Below are 9,578 nucleotides of genomic sequence, written 5' to 3'. Positions count from 1 at the left end.
GGAGTTAGGTGAAGGAATGAATCAAACAAAAAGCTGAATTTCCCAGCTGGCTTTCCTTTTCTTTTTTTTAAACAAGGGAATCTGCAAAGATGATGCCATTTCCTTTAATAAAAAAGAGAGCTAATGTTCAGACCAAAAGTATGCCTATGATTAGTCAACATGATTTAATGTTCCTGGAATGAAGCAAGTTTGATGCCAAATATGGGGAGCTTCTTCTTAAACCTACATCATAGTTGCTTGGAGAGGTTATATTCAGTTAATATAAAAGGGCTGGGAATTAACTTCAGAATGTCTTAAATTATGAAAGCTGAGCTCTGTCAGCTCTAGGCAGAGAGCTTTGATCTTTTGCTTTGTCTGAGCTGAAGTCTGGTAGCCCAACAAGGAAGATGTGTAGCTCTGTGTATGAACTGACTGTCACTGCCGCGTGGATTCCTATGCTGACTCTGATATGCCAAGCAGCATGGGTGACACGTGGGACGTGACCTCTCACTCTATGTGATTACCTGGGTTATAGTTTTTCCGTTTTCCTTTGGGACCCAGGTTCTTGGTAACTGTATAAATGAAGAGGTGCCATCTGAGGAAAAGAACAGAAGTGTTCAATGATACTGATAGAGAAGTATCACTTGAAACAGAGTTCAGAAAACGTGAGGAAGGCTCAAATGTGCTGATCCAATATGAATGAACATGTCAAAGAGATTCACTTGTCATCAAGTTCTTGAATGCATTTGAAAGTATGCTTAGGCAACATTTACTCATTCACAAGTTTGCTTCTCTACTGTCTTGTTACTGGAGATAGATTCTTCCCCCATGGAGTTACATCTTGCAGAGGTGAGAAAGAAACTCCACAGGGGGAGAGAAGAGATAAAGGATCTAAGCCTTTTTAGGTGAATGTTACCAGGCAGGGAACTGATTTCTACTTGGGCATGGAAACAAACTAGGCTTTCCTAACAAAGACAAAATTCATTTTTAAATGAATTTAAATTCTGTTTTGGCAGTGAGGGGATGTGAGGATAGGGACGGGCTGGGGAAGAGGTGACTTCTCATACTTCTGTCTTTCCATTCCTGCCTTCCTGTAGTTTTCCTTGGAATGCAGGCAATTTTGTGGAGCTGGAGGCTTTTTTTTTATCCTTGTTCAGATGGCTTTATAAAGATGCACATAGCACTGTGTACAGGGGGGATGCTCTGCCAAACAGGTGGCAGGTCTCCATCCTTAAGATTAAAGACAGTGTAAAGATGAATGCAGAGACATACAAACCCAGAGAGCCTGACGGGCTTTTGATTTGAAAGCAAGAGCAGCAGTCATTCAGCAACTTTTTGCAGGAATAGTCTGTCATCCATCTGGGCACTGTCCTGTCACTTCTGTGCTTGAGAAACCTGTACAAACATGAATGGGAGTTTTATGGGCATGACTGAAGGATACTGATGTCAGAGGGAATTCTTTCCATTGACTTTAACTGCTTTAAATCAGGCACCACTCTAACCAAGATTTGCCAGAGATTGCTAATTTTGGATTACCCTTAACGTTTGGAAAAATCTCTTTGTATCAGAGCTCATGTCAGGCATAGTTACATTTAAAATATATGTAAATGAAACACATATGCACAGAGTGCTCCCATTAGTGTTAAGAAGCCAATTTATATGCACTAAAGCTGAATCCACTCTTAGCAAAGAAAATTCTAGTGAGGTATAAAATACATCCTAATCACTAAAATGGCATTTGGAAAGAACCCTGGGATGTCTGCAGAGTGCAGAACAGTGTAGCCAAGAAACAGAGTGCATTAACAGAGCATCTCTTTCTTTGGTATCTCTGTATTTGGCTGGATTTAACAGGGACATCCCAGTATGCAAGGATTATCAAGCCATCCCAACAAAAATCTGTTGACAGAATCTCTGTTTTGTCTCAGATTTTTTTCTGGATACCAGATTTTTCTGTCTTCTCCACCCCAGCTGCAGTCCTAGGATTTAGGGTTATGTCTCCTGCACCTCCATGTAGCCCTGCGGGGGAGACAGAGATCCCAGCCCTGACTGCGGCTCCGTTGCTTGAGTCAGATCACGTAACCCAATGAAAGGATTTGGTCCCTAGTCTGTAAGAGCAACACCAGACACATACTTCTGTGTCCATTCAAAAAATCCTAAACTGGTCACTCTGCTCTCCAGAGCATTGCACAGTGATCAGGACATGGAAGGGTACCTCAGTCACTTTGTGTCTCAGCAAATCATGTCATCTATCTACTCAGAAATGTTGCTTGCTGTAGTGATTTGAGTATCCCAAGTAACTGGCTGCATCAAGACCTGTTGAAAGGAGCTTAGAGTCTGAGATCTCTGAGAAAACAGCCATGGTCATTTAAAATGCCTGCCCTGCTGACAAAGATTAGTTTCCCATAGTAGAGTTGGCAGGAAGAAAGGTGTACCTGAGCTTCAGCTGCTGCATTTCCCCAGCTGGGCCCCTGAGGATGTGGCTTCACATTACACCTCAGCTAATATGAGATTTGTCAAATGGCCCTGTTTCTTGGCCTTTCTCTCTGCCTTAAATTGGATCTGGTAATTTTCTGGCTAGATGATGAGTGGATCCAGTGGCTGATCTAGTGAAAATTATTCTTTGGGGTTTTTTTGTTTGTTTGTTTGTTTGTTTTCTTTTTGCATGGTTGTTTTTTTGTCAGTTCATCCAGCTGAACTGGCTCACCCTGCAGCCCTGTAATTGCTGGAGCCAGTATGAGAACAAGCAGGAGTGTGGGGCTGCGGGAAGACAGAAGAGGAGTAGTACAGCTGCTTTCCGCAGTGTCTCTCTCTTATCACTTTAGGTGTAACCTGAAACCAAAAACTTACTTCAAAGCCACTTTATCAACTATCTAATCTACTATATCTGGGGGTGAACTGTTGCTTTTTAAAAAAATGGAATGCCCAACTCACCTTGCATCAGGCTTGGCCTGCCAAATTGTCCCCTATGGCCTGTCCTGCTGGTAGCTACGCTCTTTGACAGAGGTTTCTCAAAAGTGGTCACAGAGCAGGACATTGGTCAGATGAACTGGTCCATCAGTCTGCAGCCCGCCTTCTGCAGCTTGGTCCCTGGGATGCAGCCTCAACCCAGGTGCAATACGTGTTATGGGCACATCCGGTGATCATTATGCCAGTATCCTGAATCTTACCTGATGGTGGCACATCCTTTCACATGGGAGGAGTGCATCTATGCCTTGGTGACAGTATTATCAGTGGGTTGCATTAACCTGTGACAGGAGCACATCCACCTCTGGCTAGTGACAGGAGATATTTGTATGTTGCTTGTGGGATAGATGGACACTGAGTCAAAAGGACCAGAGAGGGGCCACTGCATGAGTAGCCCAAGAAGAGGATGCTTGCATGCCAAAAATTAATGTTTAAGCCTGGCCAGCAAATTTCAGTGCGGTGATGCCATGCATTTTGAATAACTAAAGGTTTGGCTACTTGTGCATTATATGAAGTAGACTCAAATCCAGCTCCTCCACCTTCTCTCTGTGGTCGTGTGTCCTCTGCATTTTAGTCATTGTCGTGACCTAGCTTTAGTGGCAGAGTGAAGAGGAGTAGTCCCATCTGAGTACCCTGGAGTCTGCAAAATGTGAGCTTGAATCCTCTCAGGCTAAGGAGCAAATTGGAAAAGAGAAAAGGCTGTCATAGATGTCTCAGCATGTGTGCAAGGTGCAGGGGAAGTCTGGCGCTTATGTGCATCAGACTGTGGACATCCATTACAGTCCCTGGCAATCGTTAATGAAAAGTTGGATTTACCTTGCATGTGCACAAATACTTGGGGCAGACGTAGCCAAACTTTGATCAAGAATAAAGAAATCCCAGATATATATAGAAATCCCTCAAAATCTGCTGAGAAGGGGAATGTCCAGGAAAAAGTACACAGAAGTTAGCCCTACATGTGGGGAAATCATGCTAGGTTATTACAAAAGGATGGCGTAGTCATTGTGTAGTGTTTTAAATGAATGAAGCAACTGAATTCTGTGAGGATCCTGCTGGTGAGCATTAGGCATGTTTAAGACTCACCTACCAGACTTGACTTTCTCAGGGGATGAAAGAGGAGGAACACTTTCATTTTGAATCTTAAATGGGCTTAGGCATCAAGTGGATATCATGTTGCTTAGTCTGATCAGGACTAGAACACTTCCAGACAGAGAGGGAACTATGACTTGAAGCACCTAAGGAATTTTACAGCAAGGTATCTGTGCAGTATAGGGGACTCTAAGGTTAGGGGCAGCTGAACAAGAATTTCTGGACTTTGCTTTGAATTTGTGCCCCTAAATTTAATCTATGGCATCCTTCATGGAAAATTTCTTAAATTTTAAATTCTTTAAAACAACCAGTGGGTCTTACATGAGGACTTTATATCATAGAATTTAAAATAGCCAGCAGACCTATCCTATACAGTGGTATCTTAGTGAATGTAGACCCCCTCCACTTAAGCAGAGATGAACATTTCATATTTATATCAGTAATTTGATAATGTTTTCAAATGAAGCATCTTCTCTCAGGTTCAGGGGCCCCAGTATCAGGACTAGTAAAATCAGATGAGTAAGTGAGGTTCTCCTGTTAGCAAAGTTAGGTAATGCTTCATGCAGGGGCTCATTCTAGCTTCCCTTACACAAGCAGTTTGGGATATGTTCAAATATCAGTCTCTGGGGACTGATATTTTTTGTCAGGTATGGCATTGCCTGGCGCAAAATTGCAGAGAAGGTTGCAGTGAGACAAGTTTTGAGTGATCCAGCCCCAGCGTGGCTTGTTGCCTGGGAAAGGTGCAGAGGTACTGTAGCCTCATCAAGCAACAGCCATCTCCAGCTCCTCCGAACTGCACTTCTTCTTGGAAGGATCAGCCTTCTGACTTCCTTTTAAGAAGGATGCCTGGTCTGTCAGCTGAGATCACTTCAGCACAGGTCACTTGCATCTCTCGGTGATCTACTTGAAACAGTGACAAGCACAGACCTCAAAGCCATGGTAGCAGCATCCCCAGAGTGACCTGGTACAGGAAGGCTGTGGAGTAGATGAGATGATTCTTACCTCCCGGTCGATTTATAGCAGTGCAACTTCCTTTACATCAGCTCAGCGTACAAGCTTATATAGCTATATACGAGAGTTAGTTCAGGTGCAGCTCACAGCACGCGCTGCAGCAATGCAGGTCCCTGCGCAGGCGAACTAGTCCCTCGCGTGTGCACGCCACTTCTCAGGCAGACTCTGCAGCCCACACTGTCTCTGCACTGCCACAGCTACTCCTCCTCCTCAGCAGCACCGGCTAGCATGTTTAAAGACTGCTCAGATATGTCTACGCACATTGCAGTCAGGGCAGCCACTGCAGTGCTGAGACACACTGACTCATGCCTGCTTCTCCCTAGCATCACACTAGGCTGAGACACCTCTTGTTTCCAGGGGGAACAAACTAAAAAGAAGACATTAGAAGAGGATAGTGCAGGGTATGAAATCCACCACAGCGGATAGATTACCAGGCTTAAATGTCATTCTCTTTTCCCCTTTTTTTTTTTTTTTTTTAAACACACTGGGTTTACAATATCAGCAGTATTTTCTCCCAGGTTTTCTAGACACAGCATCTGAAATCTCTGCTGCTGCTGTAGTGGATAGTTACCAGTCTTTGCTCTGACCTGAAGTGTAGCTGTGTTCACAATTTTAATGAGGTTGCAAACCAATCTGTATGGGCCTGTGAGCCCTGTTAAGAGCGACCCATGTCTTGCGCTTTTTTTGGCTTTTTTTAGGTGGTGGGACCACGCTTTGTATCAAATCATGCCACAAATGTGTGCATTCCAGCTCCTGGTGGCATGGTCATTTGTGCCAAATGCCTTTCATTGTTCTGAAAAGTTATAAGCTCCTTGAAATGGAGTTAATAGCGGATCCTTCACTCTAGTCATGCTAGAAAACAATTGCAATAATGAACAGAGCTCATGCTGTGTGCAACCTTTGTCTTGAACCATAAGGAACAGGAAACCTATGTGGGTTTTCTTGCAACGACCTGACATTTATAGTTGCCTTCAGAGCAACAGCTAGTGAGATTAGGCAGCCATGAACCCCATGCACCACAAGTCTCAAAGGGGAAAATTCATCAGCGAGGCTCCTGTCCAGCTACGGTATGCATTTGAAAGAGAGCCACTTGAACTTGCAAATGGTCCTTTGTTTACCTGCTCTTCTTCCCAGTGGTTTGTCTGTTTTCATCTCCACTGGGGTGCTAGGCAAACCCGGATAAACTGTGCAGTCTTGAAATTTGGAGTCAGCTCCCGGGAGCAGCAGGAAATCTCTTTAGGTGTGCCAGGGACGTGCGTTTCCTAGTCCACACATTAAGGACTTGCCAGTTCTTTCCTCAGTGTTATCCAATGGGTTCACAAAGAAACAAAATCCCTATTCATCCCTATTAACATAGGCCAAAGAAAGGACTAAAAATTATGAATACTCTCTCTTGCCACCCACTCTCCACTGCCAACCAATAGTCCGTATCATAATTGCAGTAATCCCTCTAAGCTCAGGAATCACTGGCTGGGGATGGGTGGTTTCAAAAGAGGCTTTCTTAATGCATTACATTCTTCATTGTCATGCTTGGTTGATTACTGAGGGTTAAAAATGAGTCTTGATATTGGAGATTACAGCAGCCATGAAGTGATGGTTTAGAGATTCTACAGGTTTGTTTCCTTCTCTTTTTTTTAAGATGTGAGAACAGTATCAGGGGAGGAAAAGTAATAAAACAGATTTGAACAGTATATAGCATTTTTGTATGTTTCTATGTATGCTTTTAGCAAAGGCACGTATTTTTGCTTGAAAAGCAGTTAGGGTTTTTGTTGAAAACCAATTTGGGCTTTTGGGTTTTCCAACAAACACATAAGAAAATTACAAAGAGCTGAGGCTTCTCCTGCAAATTGCCATTTTCATGAAAAAGTGATAGATTTTGTTGAAAAGGGACTACTGAATGTTTTCCAAGGTAGTATTTGAAACTCTTTCTCTGTTAAAGCTTTTTTTCTTACAGTCCCATCACTGGAGACAGATTTTCAGATAGGATCATCTTCCATTACCACACCAAAAGCAAGTGTCCATGAATGTAATGTAGTTCAGGGCACTGGGGATTTGGCACTTTTTAACATCTGTCTACAATGGCTCCTCTTGATACTGCTGAGTGCTTGAAAATTTGGCCTCTTGTGTCAAAGGCTCTTGGCTTTTCAAAAATAGTTTCACATAGGAACTCCAGCTCCTCCACTTCTAAACTATGAAACTAAGAGCTAAATAAACTGTGTGCATGGACTCATTTGTCAGCCACTTGGTTGTATTTTCTGTGGAATAACTTACCACATATTTCCCAACCAAACTTAGAGATTCGTGGGCCTTCGCGTATTACAAAAATATCTTTGCTTTCACTGCGACACATACTGAAACCGAAGTTGAAAAATGATGAACCCAAAACAGAAACAACAAAAGAGATGCCTTTTTATCTTAACTGTACATGTACATGTACTTAACATTTTGTTTTGCTGTAGAAGTACTGGGAGGGAAAAAAGCCCTAGCACAAGAAGCTCAAATTCTGTTAGCTGAAGCTAAGAGAGACCATATCAGACCCAGTTTTCAAAAAGGAATGGTTAAACTGTCTAAATGTTTAAATGTTTGAACAGTGTAAAAACCTGTACATGCAGAAGGATGAGCAGGTGTCCAAAACATATTTAGGTGTTGAAGAAAAGCATGTGGAAGAATGTGCAATTTGGGTGCTCGCAGCCCAACCCCCTCAGAGGCTGCATCCCCATAGCCCCCTGCAGCAGAAGGAGTGATGGGGCATTGGTGCCTCTCCAGTTTCAGAATTGCACAGGAAGCATACCATGCTCTTTTCTAATTTCTAAACGACTTGTGCAAGCTCTCTGTGTAACAGTCTGTGGCATGACCACTGAGAGGCACTTCCTGCCCAATTGCAAGGATGATTTGGACTCCGAAGCTCATTCTGTAGTGTCTGTTTTTGTTTCCTTTCTTTAGTTTTTGCCACAGTAAAGTCAGGCCACAAAGCCCACACTGTGGAAGCAGTTGGGCAGCTATTTCTCGAATATATAAAACCATTTCAAATGCATTTGCAGAAGGTAAGCAGTATCTCTAAAAGCATAATGAATAGCAAGGCAAGGCAAAAAATGGACAGATGAGAGAAGGGAAAAAGTATGAAAAAGCTGAGAAGCTAACAAATGGTTGTCAGAATGAGCAAACTGAAAGTAACCATTTGAATAGAAGGCTGTAAGACCTTTAAAACTGGGATGAGGTGGAGATAGCAGAGCACCAGGTGGTATTCATAAGGACTGGTGGGAACCCTGAAGGGCTACATGGAAACCATGGAGCCTGCCTGCACCTCCCAGTGACAGCATGCTGGGATGCACAACTTTCTTTTTCTTCCAATGTCCAGGGAAACCCAGGCAGGCAGGGAACACCAGTGCTCTTCAATAAGACCCCCCAGCTGCCTGCTGGGGGAATCAAGACTGCAAGGCTCATTGCTGAAGACAAGCTCAGATACAGCACAGAAGAACTCTCACTTCCCCTGCTAGAGTATCACTGCCCTTTTTCCAGCCAACTTTTAATCTGGACCACATCAACCTTGGTCACCCATATTCTTTAATGCTGAGGATGCTGTTAATATGCCTGCTGGTTCTTAGTGGGAGATAACTAAAATTAGACTTCAAGTACAGTATAATTAATTAGTAAAAGAGTGGCTGAGCTTTGGATGCGTTAATGTAAGACTAAATTGGTCCCTAATTTAACTAAGCAGGAACTTAAAACTGAGAACATGCTTGATCTTACTTACTTGCAGTATCAGGCTCTTCCTCAGGCTGAAGTTTGCAAGACCCTTTCTGCATGCTGCAAGGTCGTTAGTCTCTGGATAGAGGAAAGAAAGTAAAAGAGGGCTTTTCAGACAGCAGTTTCTTGATAAGCGAGGGGCAACAGGACCTATGAATGCTGATGGTAATATTTTCCCATACTTTCTCAATCTTGAGTTTGGTGTTCTCTAAAATATGTTGAGATTGTTGAATTTTAGATGTAGATGTTTTGACTGCCAAGTCAGTTTATATTATGAATAATAACTCATCAACGTTTCACCAGAAAAAGAGATTATAATTAAAACAGACTCTAAAAATGATTTACATATTTTGCAATACCACAAGAATGTGGTGGTTTATTATGTCAAGTTTGTCAAGATAGACTTATTTTGATTACATGTCAAATCTCAGGTTCCTGTACACTGCTTATGGCAAATTAACTACAAGAACAGAACTAAATGTGCCCACTGCTTAAAACTGAGCTAATTCTACAGAAAAGCTCATTTTACTTGGACATACTTTTGTTTTATCTCAGTCATAGCTAGCTAGGCCTTCTTCCCCCTCAGGAATGATTTCAAAAGTATTAAAGGCTGTAACAACTCTGAAAACAGAAAGAAGAAACTAGCTTGTGACCAGTCTCAGTTCCCTGTGAGGTCTGTGGACACTCTCCAAAACCTATCCAAACTAAGCATCAGCACTGTTTAGGGAGAAGGTGCATGCCACTGATTAAAGTGGGCCTGTAACAGCCAGGACACTAAAGAATTGTCC

At 42.7% G+C, this 9,578-nt stretch overlaps 1 long non-coding RNA gene across 1 annotated transcript; it reads right to left on the bottom strand.

The window, feature by feature from the left end:
* Window positions 1-238: 238 nt before the first annotated feature.
* Window positions 239-8,864, bottom strand: LOC106491010 (uncharacterized). The gene is made up of 3 exons (XR_001293715.1): window positions 8,798-8,864; window positions 1,256-1,374; window positions 239-574 (listed from the first exon to the last, which is right to left on the bottom strand). It is a non-coding gene; the product is annotated as an uncharacterized lncRNA (long non-coding RNA).
* Between the last annotated feature and the right edge of the window lie 714 nt (window positions 8,865-9,578).

Source organism: Apteryx mantelli, chromosome 1 (genome assembly GCF_036417845.1).
Source record: "Apteryx mantelli isolate bAptMan1 chromosome 1, bAptMan1.hap1, whole genome shotgun sequence".
NCBI classification, from domain to species: domain Eukaryota; kingdom Metazoa; phylum Chordata; class Aves; order Apterygiformes; family Apterygidae; genus Apteryx; species Apteryx mantelli.
This window is presented reverse-complemented; position numbering and strand designations above follow the sequence as displayed.